Below are 13,530 nucleotides of genomic sequence, written 5' to 3' on the forward strand. Positions count from 1 at the left end.
TTATAGACATTGGTTTGCGCCCATTCGCGGGGTCGTCTTATGGAAGCTCAGATGGTGCATTGAGGAACTACCAGGTGGTGTATTCTTTTTTGTTGCAGGCTGGTAGTTACCGGCTATATTTTTTTACAGCAAAGCTGTATATGGGTAATGATCTCCCGGATGGCGTCTGCGCGTATACCGACCATTTTACATACGTGGGTCGATCCCGGAGATAATGCGATACCGGGCTGGCGCGCGGTAGAGGTGAAGCAGGCGTTAAGCACTCCCTATACGTGGGCCGATCCCGGAGATGGTGCAGTGCTGGGCCGACCCGCGGCGGAGGTGCAGTTCGGCATTAAGAGGCCCATATACACAGCTTTCCGCTGGCCATCCTTCGGAGGCTAAGGGCACGGAGTTTCCTTTTCTGTTAGGAGAGGGGGCAGAACATGATTTGCAGTAGTAGGCATCAGGTACATGCTAATAATCTCCTTTAGAAGTTTCACAAAAATGAACTTTTAATTAGCGTCAACGCTTTTGTTTTATTTGGTTGAGGGATCCATGCAGGTGAGCGCTTAAGCCGTAATCATCGGTTCTGAGCCTAGCAGCAGTTAAGATAGGCTTGTCGCCATGCTGCCACGAAGTAAATTCGCAGTTTTATACAGCATTGTATATTGGTCTGCGAGGAAGTGCGTGGAGGCTGATGCAAAAGTGGGGCTAGTGTTCAGTGGCGTAGCCAGAAATTTCGTTCGGGGGGGGGGGGGGGGGGCGCATACGACATGGGGCAGTGACAGGGGCTGCTTAATGAACCTGTACAGGAGCATCATACGGTCACGTCTGGACTATCGTTCCGCGGCGTATCAAATTGCCGCTCCAAGTGCATTAAACACTTTGGATCCCGTTCACAGTTTAGGTATTCGTCTGGCCACAGGCGCCTTCAGAACAAGTCCTATACAGAGTTTATACGTAGAATCTAATGAGTGTAATGAGTGTGAATCTAATGAGTTTCCTTGACCGTTCTGCACGTCTTGGTGGAGTGTCTGAAAGCAGAAGCTGAACGAAAAAAGTACTTTCCTATAGCATACCGATGCCACACTCCCCTTCATCCGATAATGTATCTTGGAGCAGAACCAATTTTTCATCTAAATCAGTTTAAAATTTTTTACAAGATGTCTATTTATTGCAGGTTATGAGGCCACGATATACTTAGCACACCTTCTCACGAGAGCCTGATGCTGCGATAGTAGCAACCTGTAGGGCACATGCCTCCGGGCCCTTGTGATCAAGGGCCTTGGTAAGGCAGTAGTGCTACTTGTAGCGACATATTTTGGTACATCACCTCTTCATAGTACATCGTTTTTCCATAGCATATGTCCTGTATCATTGTCCAGTTTTATTCAGACTACATTTATACACTTTTCAAAGAATATATTTTAGGCCTCTATACAGCCGTGTTTCATCCACTTCTCGATGATCGTTATTCGTTTAGCAATGAAAGTTTATCATAGCCTTGGCGCTTTTTGGCCACTTCTGGCCCTTGCGCCAACAAACTCCAGTAATCATCATCATCAATTGTTTCAGCCGATCATTTATTAGGCACGCCTTTTGTGTGCAGCAGCTTCAATTCTGTTACTGTTTGGTGAAGTTTTTTCTTGGAAAGCTAATGAACTCATCGGACATTTCCCGGCGCTTGATACAAAAAAGATAACCTCATTCTTTTCCGCACTTTCCTCGCCCATTGCGGACATGGGTCAGCGCTTGTGTATAACGAATGTTAAATATCTGTTCTTGGGACAAGTATATAATTTCTTTAGAGCGTTGTGAAATGTCTGAATGACAAACAAACATCTATATACAGCAGCGCTTAACGGTTCAACATTATACCACCTTAAATACCGGGCACCACGACAGATGTATCGCTCAGGCTTTGCTGTAGGAATTATGAGGGTACAAAATTAGCTCGAACTCGAGTAACAAGAGCGACGTTCGATACATGGGCTCCGTTGACAATCTTCGATTGCGGCGGATTACAATATTGGATCACCGTATATTTACCATCCACGGGCTCCCTTCAACGCCTGGAATCGCCTGGTACCACCAGTGAACCTGTGAGTGCCATATTCTCGGCGGTAAAGCCTGTCTGACTTCTCAGCACCACGCGAAGAGCGCTAACCCTAACGGCCGAGTGGTTTGGGTGCCTCACCGCAGCAGAGACGCAGGTGCGCCCACGGATGCGCGGCATGGCGTTCGCGCAACGCTGGGTCTAACGACGTTCGCCGGTGAGTGCTCCCGCTTCACTCATGACTACCACGACTACTATGAGTTCCCTAAGAGGCTACGACCCGACGGAGATGGACTTCAGTCATGTACCAACATCCCAGCAGCAGCTGATGCCCCCGCAGGATCTCCCGAAGGAAGACAACAGCCATGGCTGGAACATATGGTCCCGGCGCAACAACGAAAGAGCGGCGCAAGCTAAATTGACAGCTCCCAAGCAAGAGCTGGAGCAGAAAGAACACCGAGAGCCTCCCGCACCGAGACCTCCGCGTCTACCGAGTTTAAAGAATTTTCCATACAAGGTCATCATCCGACCTAAAACCACGGTGGATCTGCAATCTGTGGCTCCACGCTCCTACGATCTCGAATTAGGGATCCAAGCGGCCCTCGACACACCACTACAAGAAAAGCCAACTCTGCGCGTTGTTAGCCAGCAGAACATTATAATGATATGTACTCACTGTGAGGAAGATGCGTTCCGCCTCGCCAAGCTTAATAGTCTGCACCTCGACGGCAACAGTATAACAGTCACTGCCTACGTTGCCTTGCCAGAGGATGTTTGCAGGGGTGTAATACATAATATCAAGCCTGAAGTGGGTGATGACTCTATCTTCCAAGACGTCTCCTCACCCAGCCATACAATCCTGGGAGCGCGCCGTCTGGGCAAGACTACGTCGGCAGTCATCGTCTTCGCCGGCCAGAAAGTTCCATTTACGGTCAACTACGGGTGGTCAGAGCGCCGCTGCTACATCTATCGGAAAACGAGGGTGGCTTGCATCAACTGTGGAATGCCAGGTCACCGAGCAGACGTCTGCCCGAAACCCAAGGGGGCTGCTTGCCAGAACTGTGGAACGCCGAGTCCAGATGAGACGCACGAGTGCGCCCCCGTTTGCGCGCTGTGCAGTGGTCCGCACAAGACTTATTCAAGGGACTGCAAGAAAAAATTCCACAGACCGCTGAACAAGAACGCTAGTGCCACGTTATCAAACGCGGCATCAACAACGGAACTTGAAGATGAAGGCAGGAGCAGGCCGAGGCAGAAGGAGCTTGAACAGCGATGGCGAGGAGCGTCGTCATCAGTCTCCCACTCTCGTTTCACCTCTCAAGGCCGTTCGAACTCGAGACGCCGGGCAACCGGCTCCAACCAGAACACCAGTCACGTGGAGGCGGGTAAATAACAAGGGAAGGAGAACCTCACGAAGACCACCGGGGCGCTCAAGAAGACGTCCTCGGGTCAGCTCTCAGATTCGAAGGGGAGCTTTGCAGAGTGGCCTCCCCTCCCCTCGTCCTCCCCGCAGAATAACACGCAGTTGGCAGCACTCAAAAAAGAGATAGAAAGTCTTAAAAAACAAGTCAGCGCTTTAACAATCCAAAACCAAGAGCTTAAGCGAGCCACTACTAATGCAATAACGCCGGTAACTCAGCCGACTCCTCAAAGCCAAACACAGCAGGTACCTAGCTCCCAGCCTGCCTTAGGCGAGTTCTACCAACAAATTATCCAAGAACTCCGATCCTTCAAGGAGGAGTTTCGAGCCTTTACAATTTACGGGAACGCCCAATTCCAAGGAATTCGAGAGCAGATTGCAAGCAACAGATGATACATGGAGACGGCAATTTCTGCACTTCGGAAGGAACATGCGGACAAAAGACAAGTCCAAATTCGCTCGTGCAATGCAAGTGGATGAGCCCTCCGATACGGACTCACCATGCCAGCCAAACCTAAAATAAAAATCTGGCAGTGGAACTGCCGGGGCTACAGGAGAAAGCAAGCGGCTCTTAAAACTCCTACTATCTCAGGAATCTGACCCACCGGCAGCTATCCTAATTCAAGAACCCCACCTAATACCTATCAAACTCCAAGACTATGTGACTTATCAGCGAGACCAGTTAACTGCCACGTTAGTGCACAAACTATACACTGCCATACTGCACGACCCTTTCGAGCCGGATATTGCGCACTGCTATATTACTATTCTTCCTCTCCAAAGAGGAGCGAAAAGCACGCATGTATTGAATGTTTACAGCCCTCCCAAAGACAGGTACGCAAGATTGGGTTCCCTCATAAAGAAATTTCTGAGCTTAGCGGGCCATGCCCCCTACGTCATTGGGGGCGACTTCAACGCACCGCACCCTTCATGGGGCTACCCGGCGGCGACACCAAAAGGCAGGAAACTGGAAGAAGTAGTGACGCAAGAAGGGCTATCGACCCTCACCGATCCCACTTAACCTACGAGGCTGGGAAACAGTGTTAGTAGAGATACGTGTCCGGGCCTGACGTTCACCAAGAACATAAACAGCGCGATTTGGAAGAATACCGAACAGCTACTGGGAAGCGATCACTTCATCCTCTCTCTGGAGATAAGCATAAACGCGTGCAAATGCAAAATAGGTATCGCAAGAATTACGAACTGGGACAGATAGACAGGCCCGGGCATCTACTGCAAACCCTATTACAAACCTAGAGGAATGGGTTAAGGGTGAGGTGCAAGCTTTGAAAGCCTTTACGAAAGAGGTCTGCACGACAGAAGATTGCCCAGCGGTCGATCCGCACCTTCTACATTTATGGGAAGCAAGACACTCATTGACAAAGAGATGGCGAAGACAACGACTTAACTGCAAACTCAGGAAAAAAAAATAGAGGAGATAAACAAAAAGGCAGAATCCTACGCCATATCCTTGGCCAGATAGAACTGGAATACGCTTTGCGATGGTATTCAGGGGAAGCTAGGTGTGTCAAAGACTTGGAAGCTCCTGCGTGTCCTAATCGACCCCAGCAGCAGCAAGTCGGCCACTAAAGACAGGCTCACGAAGATTGTACACACCATCTCGGGTACGGACACAGAGTTGATGGAAAAGCTGAAGACCAGGTGTCTGTGCACGGACCCAGTCGTGGAACAACCGGAGTATTCTGGGCTGCCGAATGCGAAGCTGGACATCCTACTCACGAAAGAAGAGATCAAAGCAGAAATAGGGGCCATGAGAAAAAATGCAGCTCCAGGTCCAGATCAAATAACAGCAAAGCTCTTATTTAACCTCAGCGATGACACCATCACCTCGCTAGTGGAATGCTTCAACGAGCAGCACTGGGCCACAGGAACGCTACCAATATCCTGGAAGACGGCCGAGGTTCGGTTCATTTCGAAGCCGAACAAACCCCTTAAACTGGATAATCTAAGACCGATATCGCTGACCTCGTGTTTGGGCGAGCTCATAGAGAGGGTCATCAACACGAGACTCAGTAGATACTTAGAAGAGAACGACCTCCTACCTAACACTCAATTCAGCTTTCGCCCTCACCTATCGACCCAGGACGCCCTCTTGTACCTGTACAAGGATCTCCTTGAGACACCTCCCAAGTCACAGACAAGGGCCATCCTGGCACTTGATTTCAAAGGAGCGTTTGATAAAGTTCTGCATAAAAATATTCTTGAAAGCCTCGCCGACACTAACTGTGGTGCCAGAACCTACAACTATGTCAAAAACTATGTCAAAAGCAAGGCAAGCCACTATAAACTTCGGTGGAATAAAATCAGATCCCATCACTCTAGGCCCGAGAGGAACTCCGCAAGGGGCGGTACTGTCACCCCTTTTGTTCAATTTGGCTATGAAACATCTCCCAGGCCTTCTCTCCGAAACCCCGGTTATCAAACACACATTGTATGCGGGTGATATCACTGTCTGGTGCAACTCGCGGAGTGACGCCGAGATCGAGGAGCGTCTTCAAGCAGCAGCGGACACGGTGAACCAGTACGCCAGGGAAAGAGGCCTCCAGTGTGCGCCGGAAAAGTCCGAGTTGCTCATCCTGAAGAACCCGAGGACACCCCTGGCGCAGAACATCACGGTGTATATAGACAACCACTCAGTACCGAAACCCACGGAGATCAAGATCCTAGGGCTGTATATCCCGCAGGGGCGACAGAACACCGCCACTATGAAGAAGCTTACAACATCCACCGAGCAAATCCTCCGGATGATGCATCGTATCAGAAATAAACACCATGGCATGAAGGAAAGGGACGCCATCCGCTTAGTGCAGGCTTTCGTGATTTCTCGGATAATGTACGGGACGGCATTCCTTAACCTCTCCAAGTCGGAAATTGAAAAGTTGGAGACACTGATCCGGAAGGCCTACAAGACGGCACTGAGGCTACCAAACTCCACGCCAACGGCAAAGCTCATGGCTCTAGGAGTACATAATACCCTCAAAGAGATGTGGGAAGCACAATGCCTCTCGCAACTCGATAGGCTCGCACTCACAAAAGCAGGTAGAGATCTTCTCGAAAAGATCCATATTAATCTGCCCTATACGATAGACCAAAGGGAAGAGGTACCACGTGATGTGAGGAGACGCATCAACGTGTACCTCATTCCGCGGAACATGCATCCCGCATATAACATCGAAAGGAGAAAAGCAAGAGGGGAAGCCCTGCAGAAGACATGGGACGAGCAACCTAACACCCTCTATGTGGACGCCGCAGGGCCAAAGAATGGAGTGATGACTATTGTGGTCTCAACGCCTTCAGGATCGATGGTGAATTGCGCCTCGATGAAAACATCCAACCCCACTCACGCAGAGGAAGCAGTTATTGCATTAGCTATAGCATCTAACCCCAACGCCGATGTGCTCACTGACTCCCAGAACGCCTGTCGCAACTTCAATAATGAATTAATTCACAGGTCAGGGTTGTCATTGCTGACTAAGCATCCATCCAGCCAAGCCTCAGTCATCTGGTTTCCCGGTCACCTGGAACTACCAGGAGGAAACGAAGCCTCTCACAGGCATGCCCGAGCTCTTCTATACCGGGCGTCTCCCCCTGATGACCGTGAAGGGTGCTGCGACCTAACTGCTTTAGCAGTGTATGCTGACGATCTCGCACCATACAGAACAGCCAGGAAGGAGTACCCAACACCACATAAATCCCTCAATAAGTTGGAAGAGAACACTCTTAGGAGACTACAAACTAATACATACCCAACGCCAGCTAAGTTACACCAGTGGCACCCTACACTATACTCCCCGCAATGCCCACACTGTGGAGAGGTAGCTGACCTCTACCACTTGGTGTGGGCTTGCCAATTTAATCCCATAGTTGACCCCATTCCAAATCCCTCAAAAGAGCAGTGGGAAGCTATTCTGCTCAGCGATGATCCTGACCGTCAGCACTGGCTGGTGGGGAGGGCCAGCGCAGCAGCAGTAACCAGTGGGCTACCGGACTAGGCGGCCCACCCACGAGTTCTACGAATATCCTGCAAATAAACATGTTTTCAATCAATCAATTCCTTCCACTGGGCTTAAGCATCTCACTTTGGCCCATTTGGCTGGGCTATGTGATGGCTCTGTGCACGTATACACATACGGATCCGTTACTTCATGCGCATCGACCGCGGCCTTTGTGATCCCTCAGCTGGACATATCCCGCCAATACAATTAAATTGGACCACAAGTTGTCTGCAGAGCTTGTTGCAATACGGAAAGCTGTCCGTTTTGTCTCGTACCTGACATCACATATATGGACTATACTTTCTGACGCAAAATCAGCGCTGCAAGCCATCGCTCCTCTTTCGAGGAGAGGCCAGTATTACATGCTAGCATTAGACGTCCTGCAAATATTTGATCTTGCTCAGAGGAACGCACACTCAGTTACCTTCCAATGGGTACCTGGTCACTGTGGCTTGACCAGAAACGAGCTAGCTGATGCGAAAGCAAGAAACGCTATCTCTAAACTATCGACGTAAAGATCCCATACTTGCGAAGCGATGAACTCTTTGTTGACCACGGTCATGCGAGTATGCACAGCACATTTTTGGGCTCAATCAGACTATCGGTACAGGCGCTTTCGGGAAATAGACACTGGCAGGACTTTTCGCCCCCCGGCTAAAGTCAAGCGATGCCAAGTGAGCATGCTTAATCGAATTCGCCTGAGCGTCGCCTTCACTCGACGCTATTCAAATCTCGTCGGCCATACGGACAGCCTGAACTGTGAACGCTGCCAAATGTCTGATACTCTCCAGGATCTGTTTTGCGACTGCCCTCTCTGCGCATGACAGCGGGAGACGCTGGCTTCTGCGCTATCAGGCATTGGTAGGCAAAGTTTGTCTGAAAATAATATTTTGTCTGCAATGTGTGATTGTACAGTAGCATCAATAGCTACAAGGGCTGTTCTAGACTACTTAAATATCACCGTACTAGACACAAGTCCTTAAGGAAACCACTGTGTTGGTGTATATATGCATCGACCCCTTCTTCCTGTCCTCATCATCATATTTCATAGCTCTTTGTTTGTCCCCTTTCCTTTTTCCCCTGTACAGAGTAGCAGGCCAGAGCATGCCAGCGCAGGCCGTCCACTCTGCCTTTCAATAATTTCTCTCTCCCCGATGAACGAGAAGATTCCAAAGCTGTGGTTGTGTTTGTTGGCGTCCACTGCTGCTGCTGCTGCGCGCCCGCGTCATCCAACTGAACACGGGCGGTAGCAAAATTTCCAAAGAAAAAAAAGTCAGAATAATAATCGAAACACTGTGCCCTTCCACTCTGTGAAGAAGGATAACCAGCGAAGCTGTACTGGGATGACTATATTGACAACTATATTGATATATATGGTTATTGCTATATTGATTGAATAAAGACATGTATAGGTAACTTCGGGGTTGTTATCGTCTTTATTTTGTCTAATTCGTTACCACAGTGACAATAGCTTTGTGGTCGCTGTGGTACACTACTATTGGTTGTACTGTTATGCTAGACACGTTCTTGCCAAATGTTAAATCTATAAACGATCGGTGCCATGTGTTCGGCATATTAGCGTCCGTGTAGCGCTTAATTCTAAACCGTTCCAACAGGAAGGATGCAATCCATTTGCCGTTGGGGCACGCTAGGTCGACGTTAAGGTCTCCCACTATGATGATCGACTTGTCTTCGACGGATGAGATCCAACCAGAGGCGTCTATTAGAAAGGTCTCAATTTCTCCTTTTGGCATAGCCAGAGGGTTAGACAGTCGCGACGACGGTCCCATCTTCCGTCGGCACGGCACATATTCAATGATCCCGACCCGTCGGCCGCTGCACGTTCGGCTGCAGCTGTTTCTCGTCGCTTTCGTCCCCATTCGCACGTTTGCTCTCGTTGTCGCTCTTTGAGGGCACGTTCTTCCTCAGAGTGAACAACGCGCGTCCTGACCATAGCAAGTCTAAGGTGCAACCATTGAGCTTGGACCCTTTCTGCACCATCATCAGGATCGGCCCACATGATTGTTTTTGTCAACATCTCCGACACATTTTTTTTTTTTTCGCAGATACCAGCGATAGACAGCTTCCTGTAAAAAAAAAAGCAAGGCCATTCCGGCCTGAGAAGGTGGATGACGAGCGGAGCTGTAAACATCGTAGTATGAAAACTTGTAGTAAAGACTTTATTTCGTCACTCATTGACGCTTAGTGACTACGGTCAATGGCTTTTGTGGCTGCAATGATATACACTGATCGGCATATCTCGCAACTGCAAACACATTCTTCGACAATGTCCAATCGATGCACGTACGCCGCCTGGGTGGTCGGTTGGGCCGGATCGGTGTGGCATCGCAAGCTATATGTCTGCACCACGAAACGCGGAAACCACTCCCTTTTCGGTGCCGACACATCCACATTGACATCACCGACAACCACACGGGTAGCGTCGTCGCAACTAACGCACGCTATGTGAATAGCCATGAACCTTAAGGGGCTATGAGCCATTGCACCTATTGCTTTCTTAACCGAGTATGAGCCATTACTTACGGGAATATGAGCCATTGATGACAGTTTTGAACATGCTGTTCTGCATGTTATATGCGTGATTGGAAGGAATGTAAGCACGGTTCGCTTCCCTTTGCTGAGTGCTTGCACGCTCTGTATTACAGGACAATGAGCCACTGCATTTTTTGCTTGCTCCAAGCGCTCCCTTCAGGCTATGGACGATTGTAAGGTTCAGCACGTGACCTCCCCAGCCTAGCACCTGCCTTTTTCTCGCATAAGAAAGCAAGCACTGAACGCGCCATACGCACAAAGTGTGAAACGCGGCGGCGGAATCCGGGATGCGCGGAGGCCAGCGCTATCTGGTGGTTTTGCAAGAAACTTAGCGATGCGCGCGAGCAAGACCGCAGCAGAAGCCGCAGCAGCAGCGCCTATCAAATCGGGAGAAGAGGCAAAGAAAGCTTCGCTTTAACAAAGCACGCAAAACTTGACCATTGGCTAGCATCTGCTCCTATGCTCCTATAGCTCAAGAACTCTTTTTGTGAGTACGGACTTTGCATCTCTGTTCTTACGGCCATAGAATCTCGAAGAGTGAAGCAAAGTACTTTCGCGTGTGATTGGGCCAGTTTAACGTTCAAATGTTCACGTACGCTAAGAAATAGCGTTGTCGAACCTGGCGGCACCCATGGCTTCCGCTTCAGCGTGAATTCTCGTGGTGGCTGTGCTCTGACTCGCGTTGATTGCCAGTAACTATTGAAATGAGCTTTCGCTTTTTCTAAACTCATCTGAAAGGTTAGTTATGAGCGCATAGCGCGTCCAATTTCTGAGATCATTCAGCGATTCTGGTGCCCGTACGCAACGAGACGCGTCGGCATAGCAACAACAGGATGATTGGTAATGGATTGCCTTCGCTTAGATAAGTTTGGCACGAGGCACCAGACGGCGCCCCGTTTTATAACGTCTTCATTACGTTTGCGTTCTCATACGGTAAACTAAAAGTCTTGAAAGGACGTGCGCCCTAACGTTTCGCAAAGGTGATTACGTTTAACGTACGTAAGGCGACAAACACTATTCTAAAACTGTCTAATGCCAGCTGCGTTTAACTTTTCCTTTTGCTTCATTATTTCCTGGAGTGATGGCTCACCGCGACACTGGCATATCCTCAGAACCATATACCGGTGATATAGGTTAGATAAGGTGGAAAATAAAATCATGCGAAGCAGCGTCCATGATCAAACCCTGCAATGACCTTTAAACCCGTAAGCAATATGAATGTCATCCGTTACCTCGTCTGGTTTTTTCCTAATTGTACAGCACTTTTAATGCAAAATAATCAACTGGAAACAAGAGACGCAAGGAGTTGAGAAATTAAGCGATCTACTAAAGGAGAAAGCCGAGGCAACATCCAAACAGGAAAGAAAAACGAAAATTCACAAATTTAACCGTTGCTTGTGGAACTATTTATGAATCAACACCTTTTTATTTAGAGAGGAAGTAGCGAAAACGCCGCCGGAAATGCAGAATGAGTCCGTGTGTTTTGAATGAAGCTTCTACCGTTACCAGTCTGACCGCCTGACGTAGCCACTTCTTCGCTATGCTTATGTGGGCGTTTTTTTAACATTCCGTGGTGGGCGGAGTACGTCTAGAACAGTAGCGTCCTGCGCTCTGCGCGGCTGTACGGGACTGGCAGCCACGCATCGTTACGCAATTTCCCAAATAACAATACGGGTCAGTTTCGGCATTTTACTTGGTAAGCAGTAAGCGAGGGATACAAAAGAAGAACTGTGATTGTTCCGCAAATATATATTACTCTGTATTTCTTCAAGAGCTAATAAAAAACAAACGCTACTTGAAATGGTTATTTTACGCTTTCGCTTGTTTACTTGTCCTTGGAACTGTTCTTCCTGCGCTTCCTTCCTGCGCGAGTCTATTTGATGCGCTTCCTTGGTTGTCAAGCAAATGAGAGTTCTATCTCACACGCGCATACCTGTGAGATACACCTCATTTTATTTCTCTTTTGCGGGATTGCGCTTTATTATGGCGAATGGTGGGCATTATTCACATTTACATTAGCAAAGGTACCCCCCCCCCCCCCCTTATTTGCACAGAAATGTTACCTTGCGCTGCCCCCCCCCCCCCCTCGAAAAAAAAAAAAATCCTGCGTACGTGCCTGCTCGCCGGACCCGTGTGTCTCGCCGGCGACAGGAGAGGGCACGCTTCCGGCCCGCGCTCCTCGCTGGCGCACGCGAGACTGAACCACGCTCGCCGGCTCATCCTCGCAAACTTTCACTGGCACATTCAGCGTACGGCACGCGGCGACGTTTTTATCACCCTGGGACTTTATACGGAACCTCACAGCGACGGCTGAAATGCACCTCGAGTGTCCATGTAATTCCAATCGCAATAAAAGAAAAAAAAATAGCGAATAATGTCAAACTTCGAAAACGCATGCATACAGTACAAAGTAGACATAAATGAAAATAAATAAAAATAAATAAAAACAAAAGCTAATGAAAGCCCTCGACAGCCGTTGGTGGCTCTTCTCCTCGCCCTCTGCTTTCGCTCTCGCGTGTGATAGTTTTGACGGAGCTCAAAATACTCTGCCGGAAAAGGTCCAGAGCAGGTTTAGAATGCTGGGTGCCGTACGTATCCGCGCTAAAGTGACTACATTTAACGTTGATCGCTGGAATTTCTGACTGTAGCTGTGGCAGCAGCCTCACATCTGTCTCGTCATCATCACTGGTCTAATTCGTTAACATTTCGATATTTGCCTAAAGCCAGACAAGTGTTTGTTTCCTTATACGTAAGGCGCTCCCATCTCTGCATCACATATGAAAATGACTTCATCGCCTCTCTCAAACTGTTGCGCGATTGTCAGAATCTGTTCACGAATTGTTCGACAGCGTAGCAGAGCGCTTGCTCCAAATAGCTGAGCGAGATGCGGCCACCACGCGGCAAGCGCGAGGTCTGAGAACAATGGGCGGTGCCGCACACCATCAATTTTGTTGCGTGAGAAAGTGGCCAAAGACGAGAGCAGATGCGTCGATGAGCGAGAAGAAGACTCCGCAGCGGAGGGTGTGTTTGTTGACACCCACTTGAAAATCATTTTGTACATATGGCATTTAGTTTATGTGTAACTATGCCTTTCCGTGGGTATACGTGTTTATATGTTGGTGCGTGAGAACTCAGACATTACTTACGTTGAAAACGTGCTGTGTTTCGTTTCTTACATGTTATCGTACCGGTGGAATTGTGCCGTGATTATGACTCAGTGTTCGTATCGTCTCTTGTCGAAATAAACTTTTTCTAAACCCACTGCTGCTGCTGCGCGCCCACACCAACTAAATTGCTCACAGGCGGCAGCAAAATTTCCAATTCCCAAAAAAAGTCAGAGCATAAAAAATCGTAAGCCATTCCACTCTGTGAAATGCAATGACCAGCGAAGCTGTTTAGCACACGACACATAGGTGGCACAGAAGGTCGAACAAAGGCACGAACTCGTTTACTGTAATCTTTCTCTACATTCGCGTGGACGATGTCACCGCCACCCCGAGCAG

This window comes from Dermacentor andersoni, chromosome 1 (genome assembly GCF_023375885.2).
Source record: "Dermacentor andersoni chromosome 1, qqDerAnde1_hic_scaffold, whole genome shotgun sequence".
Classification (NCBI taxonomy): Eukaryota; Metazoa; Arthropoda; class Arachnida; order Ixodida; family Ixodidae; genus Dermacentor; species Dermacentor andersoni.